General features: G+C 55.0%; 3 non-coding genes across 3 annotated transcripts; all 3 read right to left on the bottom strand.

Moving 5' to 3' along the window:
- Positions 1–1601: 1601 nt before the first annotated feature.
- Positions 1602–1674, bottom strand: TRNAR-UCU. The gene has a single exon. It is a non-coding gene; the product is annotated as a tRNA-Arg (tRNA).
- A 1935-nt stretch (positions 1675–3609) lies between these two features.
- TRNAL-GAG lies at positions 3610–3682 on the bottom strand. The gene has a single exon. It is a non-coding gene; the product is annotated as a tRNA-Leu (tRNA).
- Positions 3683–5187: 1505 nt separating this feature from the next.
- Positions 5188–5269, bottom strand: TRNAS-UGA. The gene has a single exon. It is a non-coding gene; the product is annotated as a tRNA-Ser (tRNA).
- Between the last annotated feature and the right edge of the window lie 2112 nt (positions 5270–7381).

Here is a 7381-nt window from a genome sequence, read left to right on the forward strand (position 1 = left end):
TTGTTTGTCTTGTTGTTAGCATTGTTGTGTTTCAGTGAACAGAAAACCTCATGACATGAGTGGGGATGGCTTCAAAAGGCTGACCTGGGGGAAGATGTGTATGGAAATTCAAAATGCTCGACTAGGAGGCCAGCACCTGTGTAATAGCTACCGTGGTATCTGGAAGTGAATCGGCAGCTAAGGTGGCCCCACAAGCCCTATGGGAATAATGAGAAGGGGATTTGCTCGCTGGGAATCAATGGAGGGGTGTGTAAAATGGTGTAAATCCAGAGAAGATGTTTGAATGTGCCCCTCCCTGATGGCCGTGGAGGAGCACACCCAATGGCCCGTGGCAAGGGGTGGACAATTGGGTGTACTGTGTATGAGGTGTTTTGCTGGAAATGTACATATTACTGGGGGCACAATTACACCAGCCCCTAACCAAATTCCACACTACACACTGCTCTCTGGGCTTTGGTGCACAGATAGATCTGTGACTCTTACTGCTGTGAATAATCGAACCAGCGCATACAGCCTGATTCCACACCACGTGGTTAAGTTGGTTTGGACAATAACCCATTTCTCTGTGGACATTCAATGGACTTATGATATGGACAAAAGCACAAAAACCTGCAGCGGCAGCGTGTTGCAACTGCCAGCAACTGGACATGTTAAGAGCTTGACCCCGTCGAAGGAGGAGAGGAGGTGTTTCGGTGGTGGCCGGGATGTTGGACCATGCGGCAGTGCTCAGGTCTCTCGGTGTTGCTGTGGATTATTACAGCGGCTGGTGTATTGCTAAGTATACTTGTGTGACGTTGCCTATGGAAATAACCGAGAAGTAATGGAGTAAGCCCCTCCCCCCTGTACTAGACAACCTGGACCCAACCTTCCCAGGCCCACTATAGTGGGAAGTCTGGAACACTAATTGGAACGGGTGTGGCCCACCCGTACGAGAGAAGGTGCAGGGCACTGCACTACGCACGGGGCAGTGGGACAAATGGAATATCAACACCTTCCACCTTGATGCCTGGCCCTATCAGGAAATGTGTCACCATATGTCCTATGTCTTGCTAAGGGGGAGAATGGGAACAGGGACACAGGCAAGGCTCTGTGGCATCAGGGCTGGGATGGGGACACCGAGGAAGGAAACTGGAATCGTTGCTTGCTGGAAGTTCAATCCAATAAACATCTAATTGTTTGCACCTTGGGACTTTGGGCATTGCTGCTCTGTGTGTACGCAAGAAGGACCCTGTAATGGGAGGGTGAAGGGATAAACCCTCTAACACTAACTAACATCTAACACACATTTCAACCTCTTCTTTTCACACCCTTGCTCATTCTCAGGGGCTGCTTTGTCTCCAGACAGATCCCTTCTCTTTCAGGACGGCCTTGCTCTTTCCATCTGTTTCACTCACTGAGGTGTCAGAGTAAACACTCCCCTTCCCTCTAGTCTCAGACAAACACTAGTATTAACTGTTTGCTACCGAGGGGTTTAGAAAGCATTTGTCAAGATGCCATTTCTGGGACATTTTCCAAAGATCCAATATTTTGTGTTCAAACATCTCCCAGCTTCCTTGGTGAAAATAAGGCCAAGGCTTCCTTGCAATATAGAGGCAGTTTTTCACCCCAGATGGGACTTGAACCCACAATCTCTGACTTAGAAAGCCATTGCCTTGTCCATTAGGCCACTGGGGCCCTGTAAAAGAATGGAAATTCAATCTCCTAAATGCATATTTCTCATATTAACTTGGAAGCCAAATAACCTCTTTCTGCACCTTACAGAAATGTCTGCATCCCCTGGCAGCGAGGCTACTGGGGAGGTCGTTTATAGAGCTGAGCACCACCTTTCTGCCAGCCATCTTTAGAGAAGAAGGCTCTTTCCCCTGACAGCCACACAGCACTGTCTGGCGTCCTGAGAGCCTCCCTCGTGTTCTCCCGCAGCAGCCGTCTGCCGGTGTGGGTGGGAAAAGGGGACCAGGAAGCACTGCAGCCTCATTCCGGGACAGGAGGCCCTCGCCACGCCCAGGCCTACCTCTTGCCTTCAGCCCAGGCAGCCAGAGGTGCCGGGGAGCTCCCTGGCAGGCCGCCGCCTCACCCAGGAAAAAAGGAAAAGGGGATGAATGAAGAAGTCAGGAAATAACAAGGAAATGAAGAGGTTTGTCGAATGGGTTTCTGCCCAATTTACCATCTTCTCAGCTACCGCTCAAAGTTAAAGACCTAAAGTCAACCTATCGGCATAAGTACAGATGGTTAGGTGGGAATTAAAAGGAGCTGCTGTCATAAGTGTTAGGTGCCTGCAAGCAGCTTGCAGACTGTTTAAAAACACCGCAATTAGAGGCTCAGATGAAACGTTTGCCCTAAATCAGAAACGACAATAGGACGACCAGCAGAACGCCACTCTAGGTAAACGGCCGAGTACTGGAGGCTGTTAGAGGCAAAAAGTCATTCCTCAAAATTTGGAAATCAGATCCTAGTGAGGATAATAGGAAGGTGCACAAACTCTGGCCTGTTAAGTGTCAAAGTGTAACAAGTCAGGCCAAGAAAGAATCTGAGAAGCAACATGCTAAAGACACAAAAGCTAACCCTAAATCCGGTCAATGCGACTCCTGGTCTGTCCCCGCAGAAAGGTGAACCCCCTCTGTGGCTGGAGTGAGCTCCTCTAAGCCGACCTCACTACAGACCTGCACCAGGTAGTGCTCATTGTAAAAATGTTTCCTCTGACGGTTGGGAAAACGGGACCAGCGGTGCTCAGGCTGGCTGACACAATTAACCCCCCCCCCCCAACAACAAACATCATGCAGTCCAGAGGAAGGGAGCCTTTGATCTTCCCTCTCATGCCTTAACTGGGGACCATACACACTAATATAGCAGTAACCAGTGCCACAGAGCACAAAGCCCACCAGTAATGCCCTCGCTGGTCTAAGCTCCCCCACCTTCTGTACTCGCACCGCGAAAGTGACTGTACTCCAGCCCCATCATTCTTCCCTGGCCAGGAGGCCCTTCCTCCAATCACCCTCTGCCCATTGATCTACCCTAAAGTCATGAACGTGCATTTCCTGAACACCCACCATGGCCAAGTCCAGCTGCTCCAAGGCACTGAACATCAAGCGCCTCCTCCTGGGCCCCCAAATCCCTTCCACCTTCCACAGGGCCACTTTTACAGATGCCCCTTCCCTGGTACTGCCTTCGCTCAGCTGCACAGAGGAGTTTTCACCCCCAGTCCCTGCCTGTCACTGCCCAGCAGCCCTCTGGCACCATTCCTGAGGGTCATCCTGCCTCACTCTCTTCCTGCCATGTTGGGAAAGACAGCTCCCATCTGTCCTTGGTAAAGGTCAGGTGGGCCAACTAGGGGCAGAAGCCCATTCTATGTTTTCCTACTGCAGAGCCCAAGATCAGAGACTCACCGTCAGTGCCACCCACAGGGGAGGCAAGCAGGGCAATTTGTCCCAGGCCCCACAGGGGCCCCATGAGACTACAGCATTGCAACATTTTTTTAATGGAAGGGGCCCCCAAAATTGCTTTGTTCCATACCCCCTAAATCCTCTAGGACAGCCCTGCTCATCTTGGGTGCAGACACCACTGTGCTCCCAGAGAACAAGCCACCACCACACAAAGAGGGATGAAAGGACCTGCCAAAGCCTGAGATTGAACCAGGGACCTTTAGATCCTCAGTTTAACGCTCTCCCAACTGAGCTACTTTGATAACTGCATGTAAGCATTTTGGCCTGTTGCCTCTCTGTCTGGGAGGTTTTTGCAGCAGTTACACACAAAAAGGACGTCATTGTGAGCGGCCCATGAAGACAAGACTCGCTTTTGCCAGCCTTGCTCAGCTTGACTTGCTGCCTCACCCCGTTCCTGCCCTAGTGCCCGGGTTGACCTGGTGGTGGAAGGGGACTGGGGGCCAGTGGTACGGGGAGGAAGTTGACCTGGACCCTGAGCTAGACTAGACCCTGGCGGTGAGAGTCTGGCCACCACTTGCTGCCCCACCCTGTTGTCCTGGCTTCCCCCACTGGGCGTCATTTTGGGAGGGAAGTGGGGCTTCTGCCTCCCCTCCCCGATTTTCACACCGCAGAGGAGTGCGAACAGGAAAACGAATGGCTGCTCCACACCCCCACCGGAGGAACCCGGCGCCCTTAGCTGTGGGGAGTAAGAAGTGGCTGTTGTCTGACAGGGCCTGTCCCCGAGGAGCTGGAACAGCAGCTGCCACCTCCCCCGCGGCTCCAGGCCCTGTGAAATGCTCATTGCCTGGCTGCATGGGCGGCTGCTGCTCCGTGCTCTGGAGAGCGTCTGTATTGCTCTGTCAACCCCCCATCTGCACTGAGCCAGTCTGGTAAGGTCCCAAGTGCCCCCTCCGGCCTGGCAGCTGAGAGTCTGTGCAGACATCAGCCCCCCTGCCAGCCCCACAGGCAGCAGCAGCGCCAGCCCCCCAGCACCACAGGGGCACTCAGTGCACTTCCTGTGGGGAAATGGCTCCTTGGCGTCCAGCTGCTAGAGTGAGAGCCAGGAGAGAGCAGTGTCTGGCTCACCGTGGGGGAGAGAAGAGACCTGGTGAGTGCGGATCTCCCTCAGCCTCCCCCGCAAGGCTGGTCAGTTGTATTGTCACTGTGATAGTCGGTGCTTCCCATCAGGGCCACCCGCAACAACTCCTCCCCTTCCTTCCAAGGCCCTGCCCCCACTCCACCCCTTCCCCCAAGCTCCCACCCTCGTCCCCTCCTGCCCCATTCCTCTCCCTCCCCCACCTCTCCCTGTCTCTTGCTCCTCCCTCTCCCCGCCCAGCGCCTCCTGCACCCCACTGAACAGCTGATCACTGGCAGGTGCTGAAGGGGAAGAGGAGGAGCTTGTCGGCAAGGCCTGTAGTGGGGGGGAGGGGGGAGCTGGCTGCCAGTGGGCCCTGAGCACCTATTTTTCCTCTGTTGGTTCTGCAGCCCCGTAGCTCCCATGGAGTTGCTGACTTGGCTCCTTTCGCACCCTAGAGAGAGGAGCAGAACCAGGGCTATGGCTCATCTATGGGGCACCAGGTGAGTGGCAGAGGCTTCAGGCACTGAGAGTTTGCCTGACCCCTCAGGGACACAGTGTGAGGGGGTGTCCCAGGGATCTCTATGGAAGGAGCAGAACAGGATTTACTTGGGGTGGGGAGAGAATTGAGAGTGTCTCAGGGGGTTGTACAGAGGTATTCCCCGGGTGAGGGACTGGCTAAAACACAGGCCTCGCTGTGAGCAGGATTTGAACCTGCGCAGGGGAACCCTAGTGGATTTCAACTCCAACGCCTTAACCACTCGGCCATCACAGCTATGAGCACAAAAGTGCCCCAATGCCAAAGAAACTGGTAAATAATCCCAATGCCCAGGCGTGAAGTCATCTGAACTACAGAATTCCCACCGCAAACCTGGCTCCCAAAGCACAGGGGGGATTGGGGGGTTGTTCTCTTTGCTTAGCCATGTGCAGTCACACAGAGAGCGCGTTTAAAAGTCTTCCCTCCCACAGAGCGGGAATGGGAAATGATTCTGAACTGGAAGCTTGATGTGAATGAGGATGTCTGGACCACAGGGCCAGGGACTGATCTTTGCTATAGAAACCAGTGACACATGGAGCCAGGCTAAGGAAAATGTTTCCTGGAGTCAGTAACTGGAATAGCAGCAGTATTGTGCAGAGAAATGTCTCACAAGAGCAGTCAGCGCATGGGTAGTTCGGTGGCAGAAGTCACAGCTACAGCGGGGGAGGTCTAGCTTTGGTTTCTGGCCAACAGAGGGATGAGTTTTATTATCTCCAAATTTCAGTAGAAAAATTCAGCCCCAAATTGGGTGTGGTGGGGGTTTCTCTGGTTTGTTTTGTTTCTCTCATTTGAAATGTCCTTGGTCATTTTTCTGGGAAAACTATTTGGACAAGGCCAAGGAAGAGTTAGAACAATTACAAATCTCCATGCGAGTGAGGGGGTCTCTCAGCACCAGGGGAGGGGTGGAGGTTTACATGGAGGGGAGTTGAGGAGATAAATGAGAGGCTTTTGCTCCAGCAGAGGGAGTGGCTTGGCAGGTTCATTTTTACTAAGTGAACCCCCCCCCACACACACACACATTGCTCCCCGGCTGCTGCCCCAGCTCAAACCCCACTGTCACCCCCAGCATGTGACCTACAGCTTCCCGCTGACAAAGCCCTTATCTATCAGAGACAAAATCCCCTCGTCTGCCCCTTCTCCCGGCTGAGCCCTCCCCCCACAGAGCCCAGGACAACCCCGACCTAACCATGCCGGGGGGTCGGGCTTAATCCTCAAGGCCGAGTGCAAAACCTTCAGCCGGGCACGTTTCGCTCCCTTCCCACCTCAGCCCAAGCGGCAAGGGAGAAACGGAGGATACACGCTGGCTGGAAGACGCCTCCCTCCCACTTCTCTATAGCCTGCTGTGACGTTATTAATAGGAACTGGGACCGTAGAGATCATTGTTGCCACCACTGTTATATGTGTGCAGCAAATACTGTGCAAAGGTTGGCGTGTGAGGTGTCTAGGACAAGGTTATGATTGGCTGGTGATAATGACGCTGGCTGGATGTGGGCACCATTTCTGTATTTGAAGTTATGAATATGGGCTCTGTACTTGTATCTCAAATGTATTTGATTCCAAGTAGCCTCAGTGTCGTCAGCCCCCAACTCCTTCAGGAGTCCATAGCAAAGAGACCCCCCCCCCCGACTGTCCTGGACTCCCTGGAAGGTGCCTCCCACCCCCTGCCCAATGGAGCACCGAGGATTAAAGTGGCAGCATCTAGTGTCAGTGGGGTTCAGTGGCTCAGGCCAGACACCTGAGCTGGGGACCCCCCCCATAGCACTGCTCCAGGGCCTGGGCCTGGGGTGTTCACAGCCCCCTCCTCACCCCTCCCTGAGCCCAGCCTGGCTCCTCACCTGGAACAAAGCAGAAGCGTCCGTCGGCCTCGCTGCTGTCCGAGTCCCAGGCGCTGCTGCTGTCCCATGGGGAGCGGCCGAGCTGCTGGGGCTGGGAGAGGATCCTCCACCTCCTGCCCTGGGGAGGCTGGAAGGTCCCCACTGACCGGGCTGGGCGATGCCTCCTGCTGGAAATCGGGGCTGGGCTCCTGGGGCCGCTGCTGCTCACACAACAAGCCCCGGAGCCACCCTGCCCGGTTCTGCTCCTGGGCTGGGTCCTGCCTGCCCAGCCGCATCCTGGCCCAGCTCCATTTTGGCCTGGCCGGTGCCTCTCCCACCTCGGCGCCTGCACCGGGAGCAGGTTTCCTCTTCCAGAAGGCTGGGCACTTCCACCTCCTGGCCCGGCCGGGAGCTCCTTCCCCGCCAGCGGGGACGGAGGGGCCGCTCTGCTCCTGGGGAAGATGGCAGCTGCTTCCCTCAGGCTCTGGGGCCACCGGCAGAGCCCGGCCATCCTGGAACCGAGCGGGGAGCAGGC

The sequence above is a fragment of the Mauremys mutica genome, unplaced genomic scaffold, assembly GCF_020497125.1.
Source record: "Mauremys mutica isolate MM-2020 ecotype Southern unplaced genomic scaffold, ASM2049712v1 Super-Scaffold_100120, whole genome shotgun sequence".
In the NCBI taxonomy this organism is placed as follows: domain Eukaryota; kingdom Metazoa; phylum Chordata; order Testudines; family Geoemydidae; genus Mauremys; species Mauremys mutica.